Here is a 24,577-nt window from a genome sequence, read left to right as displayed (position 1 = left end):
CATATGACATATACTGCCCTGTCTGTTGGAAGGTGCATATAAAATATCCTTTTCTGCTAAAGGAAAACAATAGTAGTTTCTTCTGAAGTTTAGGTGTCAAGAGATATCAAATTATTGATATCCAATAGCTGATGATTAATTAATCAATGTGATCTAGTGATGTCATTGACCTAAAGAAACTTTTAACTTTATAATCAGACTCATGGTGGGTGATGTCTTATATGTCAATATGCCATTTACAACAGCTTATACAGGTCGTGTTTACAAATAATTTACATCAATATGACATATATACAATAACATGTAGTCGTATTATCCACCAACGAATGGCTTACTGGACAGCCTGTTTACCTGAGAACAGTGTCAAATTCCACAGCATAAACAAATGAACACATCAAAGTCTTTGTACTGCCCAGGCAATTTTTTACCTGTCAGTTGTAACTGATAGTTTGGTGAGACTTTCAAACACAAAGAAAGTACTATCAGTTAGTTCAGAATGCCAGAACCTAGTCATTACTTTTTGAATGTTTTTTTCCCACTTCAAAAAGACTCTGGTTGCTGATGTATCTACCTCAGGTATCAACCGGTAACACATAAAGGTAATCTCAGGGATATCTTCCCAGTTGGCATTTCAATCATGTTAAATACAATATATTATTTTTACAAGAATCCCTTCTTGAAGATTCTGAAACTTATTTCCACGCTGTTGGTCCAGACCTTCTTATTGTTCAACAAAGGGATCCACTTGCAAGAGGTTTACTACCAGGATGAGAATAACGTTACATCCACACAGTGGCTTAAACTCTTCCCCCCATTGCAATTATAGACAAATCCAGAATATCTATGGGTACATTAAAATGTCATAAAAGTTCAAGAATTACAAAAGACGAAACTGGATCCCCATAATATTGTTTAGTTGGCAGCATTAGGACACATTATCTACCTGGTAATTACAGAAAAAAAGAAAAGGAAAAAAGGAAGCAGAAGAATCTTGTTGCCACTACATACACATGAAGGCTCTAACTATTGTTATTCAGTTGTCACTAATGTTAAAGTTAAAAAGTTTGTTTTGTTTAATGACACCACTATATAGGCCTCTAAGAATTGAATATTTTCATAAACCATTTATGAGTTACAGAAAAACAAATTCAGGTAACCCATTTCGTTTTTACACAACTCATCATGATCAGGTAAATGATGTCATAAATTCAATGCGTGAATGAAAAATGGGTTATGCAAACTACTTATGCAAGCAATGCTCGAACGAAACTATCGGTCTCAGAATTTTCAGAAACCTTCACTAGAGCATATTGATTAATTAATCATTGACTACCAGTGTTTCTGCCAGAAAGAAATTTTGGGGTACGGCACTATGGAATTGAATACAACCACAGTCAACAGGGAGTATGGGAGGCCTCCCCCAGAAAGAAAATGGGTTAAGTTTAGGGTTAGGGTTAGGGTTAAGAAAATCATACATTAATGATAAGAGTAATTAATTTTATCAAAAGGTAACTCTTTTTTTTTAATCTGCCAAAAAATCTGGGTATGGCGCCATACCCATTTTACCCTCTGGCAGAAAACCTGACTACTGGATATCAAACATTTGGTCATTCTTACAGGTGGTCTTCACAGGAAACATGCTACATTTTTCCATTAGCAGCAAAGAATCTTTTATTTGCCCTTAAAATTCCATACAGGATAGCATTTACCACAACATTTGATATATGAGTCATGGGGCACTTTCTGTGATGGGGGAAAACCCAATTGGCCCATTCATGAGGTTTGCTCCTATGGTGTAAGCACCTCCGATGATCACTTGATTTAACCATCCTGCCTTTTATCAGTAAGAAATTGGGGGTTTTATATGCATCTGCCAACAGACAGAAATAAACCATTGACATCTTGCATCTAATTTAGAAACTGTTCATTATCCATTATTGAATAACACTTGCACATATTTTTAAAAAGTAAAGATCTAACTGGGTAAATTTAACCCTTACATAGCGTGACAGCATACTGCTTTCTATCAATTTAATTATACAATGTATATTAGATTGATGTTTCGAAAAGGCTTAGTCCATGATGTTATTCAAAAAGGTTAAAGTATGTAATGCAAAGATTAGACAAAAGAAAACAAGTTATGCCACACTCACATCAAATATCAGCTACACAACCATACATGTACATGTAGTTTTAACATGTCTAAATACTGTATATATTTATAGGTTTATCTTGTCATCTATTTTGCTAAGATCCACAAACACTGACTGCAGGGTATATATAATTCCACATCAATATACCACACCTTAGAAAAGTTGACTTAAGTCGAGAAGCAAACCTATAATACAGTAACATAATCCATGATTTGTGATAAACAAATGTTTACCTATAGATCTCCAGATTGAAAAGTTCACCAGTTAATCCAAGTACAAGTAAACACAAGTGATGACATACTGGTATAGCATAGCCGGCATGAATACAACATCCACCTGACTCCAGACATGGTGTCCACCATGGAATCACCTAACACAAGTGATAAGATGTTTATTGATACTTGACCAAGATCCCCATCTGACTGACCGGAGCTGGGCTCAGTGGCAGTCAGGTATGAAATGACCTCAGACAATTAAGGCCACACACCTGGAGTCATGCATGAGTAATTAACACCACTGTTGACCTGAGGACAGCCACAGTTAGATTGATCACACATACTTGGAGCACAATCAATCCACTCAACTTATTACCATATCCAATGACATTAATTCAGAGGAATGACCTTTTATGTGAATACATCTCTCAAAGCCGCTGTTTCTTACTACACATTTCTAAAAGCTGTTGTTTTCCCAATAAACATCTCCTACAGCTGTAGTTGTTTACTATACACGTTTTAAAGCTTAATAGGTTGGTATGTTTTTTTACTATATATATATATATATATATATATGTCTTAAAGCTGTACTTTCTTACTATATCCATATCTTTTAAAGCTTCAGTTTTCAAATAAACAACTTTTAAAGCTTCCGTTTTTAATTAAACATCTCTAAAGCTGTACTTTCTTACTACACATCTCTTAAAGCCATAGTTTCTTCTATACAGCTCTTTAAAACTAGTTTCTTACCACAAATTTCTTAAAGGGACAGACCCTAGTTTCAACCCATAAAAATTAACACTACATTTATTTAATCTACAAACCTGTAACACATTTGGATAAAGTTTCAATTGAGTAAAACATGAATCTGTTACTTTGAAATGGTGAAATACCCTCTAAAAATAGACTAAAACTTGACTCCATAACTGTTACTTCTCACACATGTGCATTTTTTAAAATATGAGAAATGCATTTTATGATATTAAAAACACTTTGAATGTATGGAAATGGATAATCTAAACAATAAAATCTTAAAGCTGCAGTTTTCCAACAAACATCTTCTAAAGCTTAAGTCCTATACCGAGTCAGGGCTCTGATCTAAATATTCTTATCAGAGATCAGACTCGGGATGGGAGTGCTCCAAACCCTAGTGGTATATGAACACGTAAAACTAGTTACCTGCCTACCTACCTAGATCTAAAGCTTTAGTTTTTATTACATTATTTCAAAATTGCTGTTTCTTACTATACATCTGACAAATGGAGCTAAACACAAAATTTAACATTGAGCTAAATGCAAAAGTTGATGCCATCTTCACTGCCTCCACCGTCAGATTTTAAAAAATATTTGGAATTTCTCACTTGGAATTATCATCTGGAGAGCAATGGATTGCTGTCCTACTATTTTCAAATGGTCAGTCCTGTATCTTAAAGCTGAAGTTTGCAATCTGTAAAAGCTAGTTTCCAATAATTATCTCTTAAAGCTGCAGTTACCCAGTAAGCATGTCTTAGAGCTGAAGTTTCCCACTATCATATCTCAAAGCTGCAGTTTTCCATTAAACATGACTCAAAGCTACAGTTTTCCACTAAACATGACTCAAAGCTGCAGTTTTCCACTAAACATAACTCAAAGCTATAGACTAATAATGGGTAATACAGTTTTCCACTAAAACTAAATACACAACCACCTATATATTTAAAGAATACTCAACAAGCTACGAGGCAATATACCGTTCAGGTTCATGAGTAAATTGATGTTGTCCTTCCCGACCCTTTGGTATTGCCAAGTAGTGAGTTGGGTATTCTTTAAATATATAGGTGGTTATGTATTCAGTTTGGTCATATTTAGTGGAAAACTGTATTACCCATTATCAATCTTTATCATTTTATGGAAGATTTTCAAATGATACTGTTATTAGAAACAAGTTTGCTGGTTGAGAACAAGAGACAGCGTTGTGTCATAGCTGTGATGTACATATCACTGATGACTTAAGTTAGTGGTTGACATGGATAAAAAAATAGGTATGGTTGTTTGTTGTTGCTTAACAGTTGTGACGTCAAAGCTTATAGTGAAGCACTGATTATGATGTCAAAACGTATCTAGGAGTTAGGGCGGGAGGGTAATTTTCTTTCCCTAGAGAAAGATCATTTATTTTTCTTTCCCTACTTCTCTCAGCCAATATGGGTAATAAAAAAAAAATAATAATAATAATAATAAATAATAAATAATATATATATATTGTGTAGCTCACATTGTCAAGCAAATTTTAACACAAGATGTGCTATTAATTTCAAGGTCTGATAACTCTAAATTGCTATAAATTTATGCTAATCAGGTTCTTTATCTCACCTTTCAACACATATGCTACCTTGTTTCTGTGGAACAACCACACACTGACAGCTTATACTTCTCCTAACCTTTTGTTCTGTTCTGCTCAAAGTTATCATATGACATCAGAATACAGTCCAAACAGATTCAATTTGACTTGTAGATTACATTCCAGGAATTTAATATGTGACCTACAGTACCATGGCAACAGGTGGTTGAAACAGTAGTATATAGTGTCCTGTCCAGAGGCACATAAAAATATATAAATGTCAAATGCGTGACAACAGTACTGATGAATTTTTAATAACTCTCTGTGATCATGACCCCAAACTACAGATGTGGTTACCAAAAGTGAACAGAAAGACCACACCCATGAAGATAGCAGATAACAGTGATTTATATTTGATAGCAGATATTATCCTGTGATATGACAGAGGTACATCAGGGCACAATATTTCTCGTGAATCAGTGCTCTGGTCATGTGTTGGTTATGCAACTTTATATTCATGTGAACTGCCAACTGGTTACATGGTGTACAATTACACATTTTGAAATTAAAAGTTTCAAACTTCAGAAGAGAACTGGTTCCAATGGAAGTTTGAGGCAACTGAAGTCTGAGGTTTCACAAATAAAATTCATACAATCGAAAAATAGGTTACCTAAATAAAAATCATGTTAACCATCTTCTGATTATCAACATTTTTAAAATATTGTCCCCTATACATATAGGGTCAAGACTAAAACAGGGGTGCAGAAGTGGAAAATATCTCACTAGTCTGCTGAACCAGTACCAATCAAAAGTTACTATATTAATCCACATGAATTTCTACTATAGTCTGGGTAAATAGACATAAGACAGTTAAAGTTAAAGTTTGTTTTGTTTAACAACACCACTAGAGCACACTGATTTATTAATCATCGGCTATTAAATGTCAAATGTTTGGTAATTTTGACATATAATCTTAGAGGAAAACCGCTACATTTTTCCATTAGTAGCAAAGGATCTTTTATATGCACCATCCAATAGACAGGATAGCACATACCACATCCTTTGATTATACCAGTCGTGGTGCACTGGCTGGAACAAGAAATGGCCAATAATCCTACTGATGGGGATCAATCCTAGATCGACCGTGCATCAGGCTTTACCACTGGGCTATATCCCACCTTACACAGAAGAGAGATGATATAGTACATGTTATTTACCACTGGGCTATATCCCACCTTACACAGAAGAGAGATGATATAGTACATGTTATTTACCACTGGGCTATATCCCACCTTACACAGAAGAGAGATGATATAGTACATGTTATTTACCACTGGGCTATATCCCACCTTACACAGAAGAGAGATGATATAGTACATGTTATTTACCACTGGGCTATATCCCACCTTACACAGAAGAGAGATGATATAGTACATGTTATTTCGCCACTGTTCTCAATGGTTTCAGCCAATTCAAAACAACTGCCACATGTGTCAACGGAAAATAAAATATTTACTTTCACAGTCAGTCAGAAAATGAGGTCGTCCATCAGACTGGTGGTTATATTTTTTAACTCGTCTGTCAGAATTTTAATTTGCATTTATTGAGGGGACTAGTACTTTCTTCACCTCTGTAAAACATGATCTTTACTCTATAACCTGAATGACTCATAGAAGTCATCACAACTCACTTCAATTTATTTTGCATGGGTCAAAACTAGCTGAAATTCCTGCCAAACATTTGGCCAGGCAAGCTACAAGTTCCTCCAGAAATAATAAAAACTTGACGGACCAAACATGATCATAAGGTACAAATGCAAAATAATTGCCGGTCCGATGCGATGCAGGCAAAAAGATCTACAAGCCTGTGGTGATGTTGACCAACGAAAAACAGTCGGGACAGTGATATTTCAATCACTGTTTTTGTGTTATTTTCTTTTTCAATCATAATTTCATCATCATCATCTTTTTTTCTTCTTCTTTTTTTGTCCAATATAAAAATGAGAAATATACATAATAAGATATCAACCAACAGATCAGCTAAGTACAAAAGAGTGTGTCAGGATGGCCTAAAAATATACATGATGAAATCTCTCAAAACCAGAATCAGAATTTCTAAAAAAAACTAGACATTTTTCACTGTACTTTTTAAAATATTATATCAAATTCCCCTAAAAACTGGACTTTTGACTTGGTCACTTGGGTGTCTGATTGACAGGGGTTTCACTGTACGTATATAAATTATGGAAGTGGAACAGGATATATGACATTTATTGACATTCCTTCCATCTGCCAATACATCATTTTCCCATCCTCATCCTACCTATTCATCTGTTCAACCATCAACGCATACTAATACCACCCAATACCTGCCATCTATTCACCTCTATCAATTTATTCATCACTTATTGATCTGTCTGTCCATCCGTCCGTCTGTCCATCCATCCATCCATCCAAAAATCTACCCACCCAAACAATACATATTTTGAATGGATGTAATGATATCAGTACATATGTATGCAGTGATAGAAATAATCACAAAATATTACTACTCCACTGAACAAATACATCTAGAAATCTATATGTCTGCCAATATTTTCACTTGTCCAAATAAATGGATTGTTTTATCCAAGTACCAGGATGATGTTTGTGATTGCTCAATTCCTGTCCCGATTCAGGCACCCTTATCAGATGGCGTGTTCGAAACTCTAGTGGTATATGAGCACGTTAAACTTGTTACCTACTTTCCTGTGATTGTTCAAAATGAAACTGCACTGACATTTTTTTACTTCCCCACTGGACAACCACCAAGGCATATTTTGCTTGTCCGAATAGATTTTCACTTGTCAGGACTAACAGACAAGTGCTTATTTCGAACACTGTGTATGGTGTATTGAACTGTTACTGTTATGAGTTTCAGTAAGTGAAAAATTGATATTTGTTCAAGACCAACATATATAATTCAAGATCCAATTTATCATCTAAGAATGGTGTTTTAAGAACCATGCAGACAGACAACCCATATATTGCAATCCATTGACGTCAACTGACAGCTTACATTATTATGCCCCAGTGTCCCAAATGAGTAATAACTGATAAATATAACACTGTGATGACATTTTATACTGACATGATTTCTTGCACAAGGAATTGTGTCTAAAGGCATTGCAAGTCTCAATCTTTTGAACTTTTCAATTAACAGATTGTTTTTTTACCTTGGGCTCTGTAAAACATATAGCCTTGATGATAATTTAGATATTCTGTTGCAGTACATTGTTCTATGTATGACCCCAAATAAAATGTAACTGAAAATACAAAATCAATATGTTGATCTCAACAACACCACCACAAGCTGCATGGTTCAGTGAACATTTCGTATGGGGCTATATATGCTCATGTTAGAACTGTTATTAGACTACATTCTTGTCACAGCTGTGACATTTATTAAAATATGCTATGGTACAGCACCAACCACTACACAACTTGAATTTGCAACAGTCTTTTCTTCTTTTTAAAAAAAATCTTTTGTCCAGAAAAAATGGAATGTCTGTTTAATAAAACATCAACATACTTTTGAACTGACTATTTGGTATCTAATAAATAGTTATTGCAATACTAAATTGGTCTTGGGTGTGAAAAACAAAATTGGCTGCACCAAACAACCAATGATCTTTTATATGTGCTTTTTTGCAGACAAAATAATATTTAATATAATAATAATATATCATCAATAGAGCACTGGTTGGAATGAGAAAAACCCAGAGGGGAAATTAATCCAATGACCCACTTCTCCTAGAGAAAGCCACACCCCCCCTCCCGCACTATTAGGCATAACATATAACTGAACCTGAAATGGTACATAAGTTGATGCCTAATTGCTGATGTGCTTAATTCCATTAGAAAACTGTTTAAGCAAGCCTGTTATGGGCAAAACTTTTGACCTCAGTGTCAAAATGACCTATTGTATTACATTCAATAGCCGATGATTAATAAATCAATGTACTTTAGTGGAATGAATGAATGAATGTTTAACACCACCCCAGGACGAAAGATACATTGGTGTCAGACAATGGTGCTCTAGTGGTGTTGTTGAACAAAACAAACTTAACTTAACTGCATGACCTCAGTAAACAGTTCTAAGACCAACAACATTACAACCAAGCATGTAAATATGTAGTTACACGATGCAACTGAAAAATAAGAGATTTAATACACATGTATGAAACCTTACACAGGCCTGAACTCAAAACTGCAAAAAAAGTTAACATAATTGCCTTGACATTACAGATGTGGGACAATTATTAATTAATAAACTAAAACAAATTTATTTCTATTTTATGTCCCGAGTGAAATAATTTTTATGTGGGATATAAATTTGATAATAACTAGAAAAAATATATATATATAAAAAAGTGAACATAAAATTCCATGCAAAACTAAGCAGTGCCCTATGACAAACCTGTTGCAAAAATGTATTAGATTTGCAACTGCGTGTTTTTTATCGATGTCAGGCAATTACTTTGTTATTATCTGTACTAAATTGCCATCACAAGATGATCAGTATTGAGTGCTGCTGCAGTATAAATGTGATTGCTTGTCATATATATATTTAAAAAAAATGCTCAGTTCTTCCTACAGGTTTTATCTCATTAGGCCACAAATGATATACTTCTCCAAACGATAGTTCATTAGGCACAAGCGAAATTACACATAGCCTTATTGATCTTACAGCAGTCAGCACTGGCATAGGAAGCGGGGGGGGGGGGGGGGGGGGGGATGATGATTTTTTTTATATATTTATACATGTATTTATATATATGTGTGTGTCCCCCCACCACCACCACACACACACACTTTTTGGCACCTCCCTACACCCGTGGTCTGTACACTATTATCTTAATTTACTTTCAACTTCATACATTCTCCAACATTTAGGACCAAGATAGAAAATCAAAACTGATGAATCAGTTTTTCTCAAATGGTAAAATAACACAGTAACTGGCCAATCAACAGAAATAAATACAGTGTTATTTTTTATGAACACAAATAATAACAACATTCATCTTATGTGTGAACGGCTTTGCTAATCAGTTTGTGGATGATTATTTTTTGTTCATACCATGGAACATTTTGTTTTCAAAATCCTGATTCGTGATATTTTCATGTCATTTGAATTTTGATTAGGAACTACTGTTTAATGTTTGAAAATTGTGTAGTGATCTCTGAAATTTGTGTAGCAAATCGTACGCAATACTAAACAAAATGTTCCCTGCATACCAGACAATATAACAGACAATATACCAGACAATATACCAGACAATATAACAGACAATATACCAGACAATATACCAGACAATATAACAGACAATATACCAGACAATATACCAGACAATATATAACAGACAATATACCAGACAATATAACAGACAATATACCAGACAATATACCAGACAATATAACAGACAATCCTTAAATAATTAAATTTCCGTTACATTCATTACAACATGTCATCCTATTGTTCCAGACATAGCAACAGGATATTGCTCATTCCTCAATGAACATAAAAATTACGTTGTCAGGGAATGTCATATCTGATGATGTCATTTTATATGGTTAAGTCGTCTTATTGAGCGTTATTGTTTATGGACCAAAAATAATTCAAAATAAAGTATGTAGTTTTATTTAGTGTTATTATTAGCAAGTATGATAAACATTTGATTGTAAGTATTGTCTGTTATTTCTTTCACGTTCATCTGGGTATTAACAATAAAAAATCATCTGCAAACTTATGTGAAAACGGCTTCACTGATTCACATAGTTTGCAGATGATTTTGTATATATATACCCTGATGAATGTAAATGAAGTAACAGACAATCCTTAATTAAATGTAACACCATCTGCAATGGCAGCAAACAAAAGTAATTTGAGCAACAACAAAAATACCTGTCTATATATACATTGTGTGTATATACCGGGTATATATATATATATAATAGCATGGATATATGTTACATTTCTCTTGCATGTTTTACATACCATCAACATGTCCAAGTAAATAATTGCCTAAAGGTCATCTTCTGTACAGTATTTATGAAGTAATAAGACAAACATTCATATGTACTTTCTACATACATGTACTTTAAAATAACCTTCAAAACTGAGTGGTGATTAAAACAATATTGTGAAAATGGCCGCCTCCTCAGAAGTGCAGTTTATGACACAGCACATTGAAAACCTAAGCACACAGTTTGACAAAAGGTGATAATAGGTTTTTTTTCTTTAGACTTGCATGCTAAACCTGCTTGTATACAATAAGCTGTTTCAAGTGGGCACAAGAGATGACATGCTGCATGGATTCGGAAGAAAGGAACATTTACATCCAGTACCTTGTTACTGTTTGTGCTAAAAAGCAAAAAACTGCGCGCACAGTAAGAACTGAGAGTATACACATTGACAAGATATGAATTATATATATACGTACCAGGGCCCTGTTCCATGAAGCGATTATAGCACTAAGATCACCGTATGTGCATAACCACCTTATCTTTTTAATTTAATGGTGATCTTAGTGCAAACATCACCTTATGTGCATAACCACTTTATGCATCTATGGTGATCTTAGTGCAAAGATCACCTTATGTGCATAACCACCTTAGGCATTCAAGGTGATATTAGTGCAAAGATCACATTATGTGCATAACCACCTTATGCATCTAAGGTGATCTTAGTGCAAAGATCACATTATGTGCATAACTAATTTATGCATTTAAGATCATTTTGTGCAACGGGGCCCTGGATTTTAAATTGAACCAGTCAGAGTGATAAATGCTGGGCCCAAAACAAAGTCAGTAAAATTATCTTATGTTGATCACTAAACTGATTCACCACAGATCTTCTGAAGAATTACACCCTAATGACATTAAAACCTAATTACATTACACCCTAATGACATTAAAACCTAATTACATTACACCCTAATGACATTAAAACCTAATTACCGTAAAACAACCCAAAATTACTTTCAAAACCTTTACATTTTATATGGGGACCTAATTAATCATCCCATTTCCAGTTATTAATAAAAAAAAATCATTTCAACTTATTTTCATGCTTATATTCAATTAAGGTTCAAGCACGTCGTCTTGGATACACACCTCAGCTATCTGTCCAGGACAGTGAGTTATTTGTTCATTGTTAGGGTTAGTGAGTGAGAAGAGTGTAGTGATCTAACACCTTACCCACTGAGTCGTTAAAACTCGCGCCAGGTGGAAGCCAGTAGCGGGCTGCGAACCCAGTACCTACCAGTCTTATGTCCGATGGCTTAACCACAACATCACCGAGGCTGGTTATTAATAACAACATTGCACAAAAAACATGTTCTCAAAACCAAAAACCCCAAACCCCATACATAATCAAATAAAAAATACAAGCTATACTTAAGATAGATCTGTCTCGGATCAGGCCCCTGGCTATCCAGTGGCGGGAACCGAGCCAGACATGCTCAAAAGCTTACTGGTACATGAGCACGTTAAATATATCTGCTTCACTCCGCCCAAGATAGTGGGATCTTAATTAATTAGGACCTGCATTAGAACCATTGTATGACCCTACATGCATAGATGCACTGAAACCTGATAGGTAATATTAGCCAGTGTATCAAGTTAGCTCTTGAACTCCTATTGTTCATAACCAAATTGTTAGTGTTTACATCATCTATAGTCCATCCCAGCATTCTATAAATAAGTTCTTGTAAATAATTTCAGTTTGGTTTGAATTAAGAAGAAAACTAAAAGTGTCTTGGAAATAACACAAAATACTATTTTTGTATGCAGTTTACAAATCAATCGGCTCAGAAATAAATAACTTGTAGTACAATTCAATAGCATGAAAAAAGGAGGGAATTATTTAACGATGCACTCAACACATTTTATTTATGGTTATATGGCGTCGGACATATGGTTAAGGACCACACAGATACTGAGGGAGGAAACCCACTGTCGCCGCTTCATGGGCTACTCTTTTCGATTAACAGCAAGGGATCTTTTATATGCATCATCCCACAGACAGGATAGCACATACCACAGCCTTTGATATACCAACTGGTGCACTGGCTGGAGCAAGAGAAATAGCCCAATAGATGAAAAAAGGTGTTTCCTGTGGGTCAGACTTTATACATGTATGTATGTAAAATTCTGGAACTTTTTCACTCAGCATCTCCAAACAATTCAGAACAAGAATACTGCACATGTTCTATCCTAAGTTAGTGCTTGCATCCAAATGACATGACAAAACCAGTAAAATATTGACAAATCAAAACTAAAAACTACAAGACTAAAAATTGAAATCTGTTAAATTATATGAGATATTTAAAGAAATCTGTTACATGATTATAAAATCAATGCAGCAAGAGGCACGGCTTCATTACAGCATCAATTATTATAACTAGATTTGTTTTAAACTTAAGATGATTTGGTGGGGGAAAACAACGAAGTAAAGTTTTAAGACAGATAGCTGCTTACAGATGCAGACATTGGAATACTTTTAATATTTAAACATTTGGAATAAATGATAAATTGTGTATTTCTTTCCCTAATGCACCATTCTTTGATTTCATTTAGATACCACTAGAGCCTGCATAGGCAATTAACAATATATCTGCAGATCTGTTTGTATTTTGCAATTGTAAAAATATATATTGAATGGATGGAGAATAAGACTGCAACTTTAATACATGGCTGATATAAAGTTTCCTTTATTTAACATCACCACTAGAGCGCATTGAGGAAACCTGCTACATTTTTCCATTAGCAGCAAGGGATCTTTCATGTGCACTTTCCCAAAGACAGGAAAGCACATACCATGGCCTTTGACCAGTTGTGGTGCATTGGTTGGAACAACAACAAAAAAATCAGTGGAATGAATCCACCAAGATGGTTTGATCCTGCAAGGCAACCACCTCGGGCGAGCATTCAACCGACTGAGCTAAATTCCACCCCTAGGACAAAAGGTTTCACAATAATCTTCAAATACTTGAACTTTAAAAATTATCACATACCCTTCAACTCTTGCATTACACAAATGTGATCCTTGCTTTATTGGTGTTGTACTTAAAGAAATCCTGACAACATGCAGCCTCCGTCACTGGAATTGAAACAACAAAAAGAATAATGATTTCCTTCACAAATTCAATCAATGCTTCTTGTAAGGATCCATCTAAAGAAATTCTACAGAGCTGCATAAAGACAATATCCTTTTCTCTTGCTATACTGACTGCCAGTCAGGGGACGAATGTTTTCATCTGGTTACGGACAATCTGGTTTCAAGGCTGTATGTAGCTATATAATGTGTATGGCCACAAATATAATCCGGCACGGTTGGCCCCACAAATATATGCTACAATCTATGGTGTTTGATTAATAGGATGAGCACACATGAATAGTTGCCTCAATGGACAACTCTACCTGAGTGATATGTGACGAAAATCTGCTGCTATTAAACAAAGAATGTCTACAAAGAAAATCGGGTCAGAGTGATAATAAGAAGTTCACTCAAGCGTGCAAAAATCATGGTGTAACATAAATGTGTGTGTGTGTGTTTATATAAAGTTAAAGTTTGTTTTGTTTATTGACACCACTAGAGCACATTGATTTATTTATTACTGGCTATTGCATGTCAAACATTTGGTAATGTTGGTAGTCTTAGAAAGGAAACCTGGAATATTTTTCCATTAGCAGCAAGAGATCTTTTATAGAACATACCACATATAGCCTTTGATATATACCAGTCGTGGTGCACAGACTGGAATGAGAAATAGCCCAATGCATGGACCTACCGATTGGGATCGATACCGATTATGTATCATGCAAGCAATTTACCATTGGGCTACATCCTGCCCCGTGTATATATGTATCACCAAGCTACTGGAATATTCAAAGTTAACGTTTGTTTTGTTTAACGACACTACTAGAGCACTGATTTAATAAATCAATGTACTCTAGTGGTGTCGTTAAACAAAACAATTTTTTTTTATCAATCATTGGCTATTGGAATGTCAAAATGTATGTAATTTTGACTGGTCTTCAAAGAAAACCTGCTACATTTTCCCATTAGTTGCAAGCTAGGGATCTATATGCACTTTCTCACAGGCTGGACAGCACAATCCATGGCCTTTGACATACCAGTCGTGGAGCACTGGATTTCAAAAGCAATCAAACATGTGCTTGTAATATATACATACCTATTTCTCGTTCCAGCCAGTGCACCACTACTTGTATATCAAAGGCTGTGGTATGTGCTATCCTGTCTGTGGGATGATGCATATAAAAGACCCCTTGCTAAATGGGAAAAAATGTAGTGGGATTCCTCTCTACAAATGTCAAAATGACCATATGTTTGACATTCAATAGCCGATGATTAATAAATCAATGTGCTCTACTGGTGTTGTTAAACAAAACAAACTTTTTTATATATATATATATATATATACACATACATATACACATACATACATACATACATACATACATACAGTGAGATCAACATTGGCATGATCTTTATGGAGTAGCATGTGTAATGAAATCCTATTACATCGTAAAATCATTGGCAAACATTTTGGTAGTTGTTACACTTTGCTCCAAACTGTGAGAAAACCAACTGTCACCATAAAGGTTACACATTTTTAATTAGTTGGAAGAAGTGTTTTATGTGCATTTTCCCTAGGTTAGGACATATGTATGACCCAGCTGGTATAACCAGTATATGAAAAAGTGATAGAAGGCCTGTGCATTAAATAGTAAACAAAATTAAGAGAATTCCCACTAGCTTAAATCAAACATAATAATGGATATGGCCTTGAGACATCTGGATCCGATATAAATTTATTTAACTATAACATAATTATTAGTGTTCGGTTATATATAGTTTCTGGTGGAATAATCCTAAAAAGACTTCCTGGGAAATATATTTCCTTTTGCAATCAAGAACTTCATAGGTTGACAAGCTTTCCGGCAATTATAAGAAATTAGTAACAGAAATCACAGCACTCTATTTTGATTCCAAAGCCTTTGCACTTCTGCCTATAGCAAGGGATGTAGCTCAGACGTACAGTGGGTCATACAGGATTGATCCCCCGAGTGCACAGACCAACTGATGCATTTCCCATTCTAAACAGCTGTGGATTTGTCTAGAGAAAAAGGAAGGACCCAATGCTGCTGCATATATTCCACTCATTTCACTTGGCAAAAACTGGTCTCTTATATATTTTGATGTGCGGTCAGTCTGGGATCGATCCCCATTGGTGGGCCCATTGGGCTATTTCTTGCTCCAGCCAGTACACCACGACTGGTATATCCTGTCTATGGGATGGTGCATATAAAAGATCCCTTGCTACTAATGAAAAAATGTAGCGGGTTTCTTCTCTAAGACTGTATATCGAAATTAACAAATGTTTGATATCCAATAGCCGATGATTAATAAACCAATGTGCTCTAGTGGTGTCGTTAAACAAAACAAACTTATATATTTTTTCCATAGGCAGGAAAGCACATACCTTACTTTTTAAATGTATACCAGTTATAAAGCTTAGCTTAGCTTAGTAACTGGTTTAACGTGTCCATATACCACTAGGGTTTCAAACACGCCTATCCCGAGTCCGGCCTCCGATAGGATCGGGGGTCTGACTTGGGACAGGGATAACCTAACAAATAGAGGAAATTTTGAATATTAACTCCAAAAGTATAAAAAGGGGAGAGTTAGAGTTAAAAGGTTTTGGCTGCGCCCTTAAAGAAAAATATCAACATTCCTAACCTATATAAATTATTAATATAATATATTTTCGGCGCAAATTTAGATAGGCTGGTCTAAAATTAATAATAATTAATAACCAATATTCATTAAGCCCATGGGAGGTTAAGAGGAAAGGGGCTGCCAATCATATTTTAAACATTGGTTTGACCAGGTGAGGGTTGGGAGGGAGGGGAAGCCGGCCCTACACAAAACCTAAGGCCGAACCGCCTACGCATATAGCCCCAAAGAATGCCCTAACTCCCGGCATCCCATGAAAAAATGTAGCGGGTTTCTTCTCTAAGACTGTATATCCAAATTAACAAATGTATGACATCCAATAGCCGATGATTAATAAACCAATGTGCTCTAGTGGTGTCATTAAACAAAACAAACTTATATATTTTTTCCATAGGCAGGAAAGCACATACCTTGCTTTTTAAATGTATACCAGTTATAAAGCTTAGCTTAGCTTAGCAACTGGTTTAACGTGTCCATATACCACTAGGGTTTCAAACACGCCTATCCCGAGTCCGGCCTCCGATAGGATCGGGGGTCTGACTTGGGACAGGGATAACCTAACAAATAGGGGAAATTTTGAATATTAACGCCAAAAGTATAAAAAGGGGAGAGTTGGAGTTAAAAAGTTTTGGCTGCGCCCTTAAAGAAAAATATCAACATTCCTAACCTATATAAATTATTAATATAATATATTTTCGGCGCAAATTTAGATGGGCTGGTCTAAAATTAATAATAATTATTAACCAATATTCATTAAGCCCATGGGAGGTTAAGAGGAAAGGGGCTGCCAATCATATTTTAAACATTGGTTTGACCAGGTGAGGGTTGGGAGGGAGGGGAAGCCGGCCCTACACAAAACCTAAGGCCGAACCGCCTACGCATATAGCCCCAAAGAACTCCCAGCATCCCATCACCTACACCCCCCACCGTATCCAACCGCAGTTCAGTCAATCCTGGCAGCCTACTAGTTGTTTAAGTTATAAAGCAATGGGGTAAATCAATCTTGGACCCATCATATTTCAGGTAAAACTACCACTAAGCTATAGTATTCTTATCACACCTGCAACAATACAAGACCTATCAAAATCAACATGACAGAGACAAACGAAAAACAGTCTATCCTTCAATGTTTGAGGTCACTAGACAAAAATGAAAGGAAAGGAAAGGAATATTTTTTTAACCACACCTCAGCACATTATTAACTACAGCTACTAACAAGATTATTTTAACAGTTGGTAAAAAAAGAGATAGAATGAAAGTTAAAGACAAAGACGACAGAAAAAGGAAAAAATGGAAGGAAGGGATGGAAGGAAGGGGAGATAATTTGCTGCAGTCGTATAGACATAGGGCACTGGTTAGCACTTGAACAAAAATGCCACCATTTGTTGCCATACAGATAATAATGGCCTCACTAATAAAACCAAAAACCAGTTTCTGTACAACCAACAAGATATCTGTGATTTAATGTAACAGAATCAACCACATTACCCAGGTTAGAAAACTCCGTAAACGACATTTAGTTTTGTTATTACAGAAACTATTAAAATCATGAAGTATTAAACCCAAGTAGTTTCACACTTGCACTCCAAAATCTAGTTTTCTTAACAGATGCACACAGGTATACTGCAAGCAGCAATAAGCAATTATACAATAACTGGTTCCGAATTCTTTTATGATCCGACCAGCTATCTCTTGTCAACAACTCGGATGCCATAGCGCTCATAAACACTGATCAGGCATACGAAAATAATCCCCAATAGCGCAATTTGCATTACTATAAAACTTTATTCTCTACTCAGTACAATAAAGCAGTGCTTTGGTAATGATCACATGAAAGAAGCGAGAACAACTAACCTGCAGTTTAATGTGTTCTGCTTTGTACGACGTGTTAACGTAGCCAAATGTAAAAAACGTCCATGGATGTTACAGCCAGCAGTAGACTCTATATGCTTCAACACCGGCCTCGGTGGCGTCATGGCAGACCATCGGTCTACAGGCTGGTAGGTGCTGGGTTCGGATCCCAGTCGAGGCATGGAATTTTTAATCCAGATACCGACTCCAAACCCTGAGTGAGTGCTCCGCAAGGCTCAATGGGTAGGTGTAAATCACTTGCACCGACCAGTGATCCATAACTGGTTCAACAAAAGCCATGGTTTGTGCTATCCTGCCTGTGGGAAGCGCAAATAAAAGATCCCTTGCTGCCTGTCGTAAAAGAATAGCCTATGTGGCGACAGCGGGTTTCCTCTAAAAAAATCTGTGTGGTCCTTAACCATATGTCTGACGCCATATAACCGTAAATAAAATGTGTTGAGTGCGTCGTTAAATAAAACACTTCTTTCTATATGCTTCATGACAAGACACATACCTTTTACTGTGCAGTGGTTAACGGCATAGAACCTAGGTAGATATTAAAGCAGTGTAATTATTTTTCTTTCTGTTTTTTCAGCTATTGCAGGGTTTTAAAATATCAACCTTGACCAGTTAATCAGTACTTGTCGAAGCAGAGTCTCGACAAATACCAATTAACATAGACTCAGTTAATAATTTTCCATATTAAAAAACTTGTGATGAATCCTTTATTACAGAAAGTAGCTTTTTAAAAACTCTTATTATGAATCTGATAGAAGGGTAATAAAAAGAATTTTTAAGTATATCTTTACCAACTTCAGAGTTTCTGCCAGAGGATAAAATGGGTATGGTGCCATACCCAAAAATGTTTGCAGATTTTTTTAATTTTTTTTAATGTTAACCTTTTGACAAAATTAATTACTCTTATCATTACTGTTTGATTTTCTTAACCCTAATCCCACTGTCTTTCTGGCGGAGGCCCTCCATATCCCTTGTCGATTGTAGTTGCATTCACTTCCAAAGCACCATACCAAAAAAATTCTTTATTGCAGAAACACTGAACTTAGTTGTGAAAACGGTACTACAAAGTACAATAATAAAGAAAACCACCAAGAAGGTTTATTGTCTACAAAATACCTTCTTGTACTTTATATTTAAAAAATCACTTACCCCTGTCCTAACTTATTTCAAAAGGAAGTTATGAATCTCTATAAACATATAATTATGCCATTTGTATAACAGTGGAATGGTTTTTAAGCACCATAACATATAAAGAATTCTTGTAAATACAAAAATATCAGCAAACATGAATGCGACAACAAAAATACTGAAAAAAATAAAATATTTATCAAAATAATTTTCCCATTATGGCTGACAAGCCAGCATCAAATTTACTCAGATTGGTATGTTAATCTACCACGGACTATAATAACGTGATTTCTCTCACAAGTGTGACAACCCACTCAAAGATAAATAGCTTTTCTGTCAATGATTAAGATTGTTAGCACATTCTCACCTTGCTGAATAAACCTTGGTACATTGTCTTGGTACATTAATGCAGAAACCTTGAGCCAAACATAAAAACTGTTTTACCTTCGCATGCAGTAACCCAACCTATTTCTCAGTATTGATAATACCTTTGCATGCAGCTAGCCAGTAACCCAACCTATTTCTCAGTATTGATACATCTGTGCATAAGTCTTAGAATGCTTGAGTATTAAAAGGTGGGTCCTAAGACCATTGATACTAGAGGATTTGTGACAGATGGATAGCTTAATAGAAATGAAAGGAAAGGCATATTTGTTTAACGACACCTCAGCACATTTTCCGCTATAGCTACTTGCATGGTGTCTAACAAATGGTTATTTCAGAGGAAGAGGAAACCAGCTATCATCAGTCAGGACAGTACATACCATGACCTTTGATGGAATGAGTAAAATTCCAAAGGCATTGAGGAGGATCAATCCTGCTCATTAGCTTAACTTACATGTACAAGTAGAACAGATTTACCTGTCTATAATACTATAAAATGTATTATAAAGTGAATACGCAATACAGTTTTGATTTCATTTGTGGGAAAATACAGGATTTGCGGGAAAATAAAGAATTTGCCAGGGTCTACAAAATGTCACGTGACTTGCTCGACTGGTTGTATGAAAATACAAACTGCAGATGAGACCGACAAAATTTTCTCCAACATGCTTCACTGATTAAATTTGTTAAAAGACTTGAATTTATTATGAATGGGAATACCACAATTCGGTAAATTTTAATTTTACTGTTTATTTGAAGATTTCTTGAGCACGTTTTGCCAAAAAATGTACTAGATTGTATTTTTTCACATATTAAAATCTAATGCTAGAATATAGCATTGCGTAATCAGTTACCGTGTTAGAACTTGGGCTAATTATCACGAATATATTTTAAGTAACAACTCGACATGCTGTTTTACAAGTTAGTACAACACGACAAATATTTTTGTTCGGCTGCAGGTGTTCAATTTTGTTTTACTGTGCCTATACAGGTTTTGGAGGGGCGTACAATCCTGTATGCCTGTCAAAAAACGTGTAACTAATAATATATATATATATACTGATGGAAAGAAATAAGGGTATACATGGTATTTGATTACAGATGTAATCCACCAGTAGAGTAGTTATGCCTGTATAAAATACAGAGATGTATTGTGGGACTGAAAGCCCCCACAAATATGAAGTGTTATTTTTTGGTCTAGAAAAAAATGAAGAAGTAAAACAGAAAAAAGATGCTGATATTAAGAGACAGATTACTTACAACTGACTGCCATGATTTCGCGGTTCAGGTAAAATAGCCAAGAAGTTAGTGTAGCATGAGTGACAATTACCGGTAGAGTACAACCGTCTCCAGTAAAGTTACCATCCCTGGAAGCATCAGGTGGAATTTACACCAAGATGCCTTTGAAACTGTCAGTGAATATGGTTGAAAAATTTAAAATTAAAAGTTACCAAGTACACAGCAAAGAAAAAGTGAATTATGTTATTCAACAATAACAGTCAATTCAACTTTTATTAAAAAAGAACATATATTTTAATATGTTGTCAAACAGGCCCTTCAGAAACAATGACAAACATCTTCAAAAATGACAGTCCATCTTCAAAACTGAATATCTTACATAAATTGTTCTCCTTTATAATTGGCATAGCATAACGTGACATTTTGTTGATGTTTTGGATATACAACAGAATAAGTGACAATATCTTTATACCTGACTCCAATGTTACTGTGACTTCATGATAAAAAGAACTATGATAATAAAACTAATGGAAATTACCTTTCAACCGTCTCCAACAACTCTGTAATAATCCTCATTTCTGTCTCAATTGTAACTCAAGATGAAGCACATACAAATTATAATTCAATGGATGTACATGTATATGTCTTAACTATAAGCTGGCAATACACTCTGCATGTCGAGAACATAACACCACATAACTAAAGGCAATGGCTTAATCAGGCAAACATGTTTTTGTGCTTCAGTTCATGGTTGAAGACACTGGATCAAGTGAAGTAATTGTTGTGAAGGGGATAAGAATTAATTACAGGACCTCTGATCACATATACAGTCTATGTACTTGACCTTGTGATCCTTCTACAACATAAAACCACAAATGGAAAGGAAAGGAATGTTTTAAACATTTTAAACCAGATGGTTATTTTGTCTATTTTTCTTGGTTTAACAACACCACTAGAGCCCATTGATTAATCCATCATTGGCTACTGGATGTCAAACAATATGTTAATTCTAACAGTTGGTCTTAGATAAAACCCACTTCTCTTTTCGATTAGTTGCAGGGAATCCTTTATGTGCACCATCTTACAGATAGGATAGAACATTTCATGACCTTTTGTTATACAACTTGTGGAGCACTGGCTAGAACGAGAAATAACCCAATGGATGTGCACCATCTTACAGATAGGATAGAACATTTCATGACCTTTTGTTATACAACTTGTGGAGCACTGGCTAGAACAAGAAATAACCCAATGGATGTGCACCATCTTACAGATAGGATAGAACATTTCATGACCTTTTGTTATACAACTTGTGGAGCACTGGCTAGAACGAGAAATAAAATGGAACATCCAATGGATGTGCACCATCTTACAGATAGGATAGAACATTTCATGACCTTTTGTTATACAACTTGTGGAGCACTGGCTAGAACAAGAAATAACCCAATGGATGTGCACCGACGCGAATCCGTCCTAAACCCACAGGGTACGTCCTACCCCTTTAATAATTTGTGTCAAAATATGCTCATTGTGATGTGTGAGTTGGAGAAGAAACCCACTACTATCAGGAACATTTAAGTTTTTTTAAGTGCATTTTTTTTCACAGTCGTAAATGGTGTAACAAAGATCATAGTATGTACTATCCTGTCTGTTGGGTGGTGCACATAAAAGATCCCTTGCTGCTAATCGAAAAGAGTAGCCCATGAAGTGGCGACAGCGGATTTCCTCTCTCAATATCTGTGTGGTCCTAGCTTAACCATATGTCTGATGCCATATAACTGTAAATAAAACATTGTTGAGTGCCTCGTTAAAATAAAACATTTCATTCCTTTCTTTTTCACAGACACAGCATCACAATAACATACATGCAGTCATAGGACACTAGTATCACTAGTGATGCAAAACCTCAACTCACCTGCCAAGCAGAATAGATCCTATGATTTCTCAGGCTAGTAAACATTTCTTTTAATGGGTAAACAAACCTCAGATTACATAACTATATGACATGAAAACAAAATGTCAACAAGTTTCCTTTTAGATGTACATACAAAAGGTAAATGATTATAAAAAATAAAATATATGTGGTGAAATTATTTTTAATATTAAATATGTTTAAACTATAAAAACCTATTTTTGTACACTTTTTACCTTTTAATTGTTACCTACATAATCTTAAAGAAAAAAACAAAAAAACATTTTTAAAATATTATTTAGAACAGAAACAAAACATTTTGGCTAAAAAAAAAAGTGACTAAAGGTTATTTTCATGAGTTAGTCATGTTACAGCAACCTTATATATATATATACTCTTCAAAAGAAGAAACGCAAAACCACATTGTCGTAACATTTGGAGAATTGATTTAATTATTGAATGGTGAGTCCGATAATTACCAAATGTTGCAGGATTGTTCACAATTCACTCTAGTCCATTGTGAGTAAGTGATAGGACACACCACCAAGGTCAAGGTCATCTGGAGTCAATACCGGGTGTGGCCTCCGCGTGTGTTGACAACTGCCTGGCACCGCCTGCCCATTGAAGCAACCAGAGTACGGATGACGTCCCGGGGGATGGTGGCCCACTCGGCCTGCAAGGCTGCTGCCAGCTCGGGCAGGGTCTGGGGCTGTGGTTGTCGCTGTCGGAGGCGTCGGTCCAACTCGTCCCATAGATGCTCAATTGGGTTCAAATCCGGTGATATCGATGGCCAAGGAAGGACATTAATGTTGTTGTTCTGTAGGAAAGCTGTTGTGAGACGTGCTGTGTGAGGCCTGGCGTTGTCATGTTGGAACACTGCGTTGGCGTTGGCCATAACTGGAACGATGTGTGGCCGGAGGATCTGGTCAATGTAGCCCTGTGCATTCAGGTTGCCCTGCACGTGGACCAGGTCAGTTCTGCCAGTGTGTGAGATGGCTGCCCACACCATGACACTACCCCCGCCGAATCTGTCCACTTCCTGCACGCAGTTTGCCGCATAACGTTCACCACGACGCCTATACACGCGACATCTTCCATCATGACGTCGGAGCAGAAATCGGGACTCGTCACTGAACCACACCTGTCTCCATCGCAGTTGAGGCCATTGTCGATGAATCTGGCACCACTGCAGTCGGAGTCGACGGTGTTGTGGTGTTAAGATGACACCTCGAACTGGACGTCTGGCACGAATTCCTACCTCACGTAGGCGGTTCCGTACGGTCTGGTCGGATATCCTGCGCAAACCTGGTAATGCTGCGGCTGTGGAGGTGGCAGTAGTCAATCGTTCCCGAAGGTGGCGTACCCGGATGTAGCGGTCCTGCCCGGGGGTAGTGACCCGTGGTCGACCGGATCTAGGGAGGTCACGTGTTGATCCATGTTGCTGGTAACGGTCCCACAGTCTGGAGATGGTGCTTGGGGACACATGGAATGCCCTGGCAACGGCCGTTCTGGATTCGCCTGCGTCTAGTCGGCCGATGGCATTGTTTCTCTGCGGTTC

At 36.1% G+C, this 24,577-nt stretch overlaps 1 protein-coding gene across 8 annotated transcripts in view; it reads right to left on the bottom strand.

The window, feature by feature from the left end:
* Window positions 1–24,577, bottom strand: part of LOC121375047 — an 89,543-nt gene that overhangs the window by 41,773 nt on the left and 23,193 nt on the right. For 7 of the 8 annotated variants that reach the window (XR_005958271.1, XM_041502258.1, XM_041502260.1 and 4 more), the window contains exon 2: window positions 13,741–13,826. The exons of the other annotated variant lie outside the window; for it this stretch is intronic. The gene's annotated coding sequence lies outside the window, so the exon portion shown is untranslated. The remainder of the gene's footprint in view (window positions 1–13,740; window positions 13,827–24,577) is intronic. 8 annotated transcript variants of the gene reach the window in all.

Source organism: Gigantopelta aegis, chromosome 6, assembly GCF_016097555.1.
Source record: "Gigantopelta aegis isolate Gae_Host chromosome 6, Gae_host_genome, whole genome shotgun sequence".
In the NCBI taxonomy this organism is placed as follows: domain Eukaryota; kingdom Metazoa; phylum Mollusca; class Gastropoda; order Neomphalida; family Peltospiridae; genus Gigantopelta; species Gigantopelta aegis.
The sequence above is the reverse complement of the archived record's forward strand: the minus strand, read 5'-3'. Positions and strand labels throughout refer to the sequence as shown.